The sequence below is a fragment of the Palaemon carinicauda genome, unplaced genomic scaffold, assembly GCF_036898095.1.
Source record: "Palaemon carinicauda isolate YSFRI2023 unplaced genomic scaffold, ASM3689809v2 scaffold1, whole genome shotgun sequence".
Taxonomy (NCBI): domain Eukaryota; kingdom Metazoa; phylum Arthropoda; class Malacostraca; order Decapoda; family Palaemonidae; genus Palaemon; species Palaemon carinicauda.
The window spans coordinates 1,060,001-1,060,805 of NW_027168481.1; positions in this window are offsets into that span (position 1 = coordinate 1,060,001).

The following is an 805-nucleotide window of genomic DNA, read 5'->3' on the forward strand; positions in this document are numbered from 1 at the left end:
ATATTTAACTTTTTTTTATTTTCACATTCTAACACCCAAGTTGTGACAAGTGGCGACCTTCCCAGGACGTAATTGCTAAGTTGGTGATCGTTGTCCTTTATTTGTTACTCCCTTGTGTCCTGTTAATTATTAATCACTTTCTTTTACAGTGACAGTGCTTTAATTTTGTTCAGTGCTTTAATATGTTTCTTGTATCTGATAAGTGAAGTGTTTTTTTATTGTAAACCAAGACGAGTGTTGGTATGTGCAGTTTAAATTCTTACGGTAAATCTCGTTTGGTATTGCACTTTGTACCGCCACACCACATATGTTAGATCAAGTGCAGTAAGTAGCAGTCATAGAGTTTACTCAGTTTAAAGTGTTCACAGCCCTCACTAGTAAACTTTATCAGCGTTAGGGTTAGCTAATAAGTGCTTACTTTCGCTCTCCATTCCGTGTGTACGGATCATTATTGTTTGTGTATCTTTATATCAAGTATCATTTATCGTTCCAAGTATCGGAGTGTCCATTTTTTTCCCCAAGCCTCTCATGTTTCTCCAGTATCATTAAAAATCTTATTCAAGTATCTTTACGCGGTATGTGATTGTCGGTGACTCAGACGCGAACACTCCATCTATGAATCCTTATCAAGTATCTTTTTCAAGTATCGTTTATACAAACTTGTGTTTGTCTCAGTCTCGCACGAACAATAATCTTGGGCATAGGACTAAGGGTATAACGAGACATTAATGAGGGTCTGTCTAGTTATCGAAGGGCTGTTTCTGTTTTACGACCCGGCCGTCCTTGTCTATCGAGTGCTAGTTCA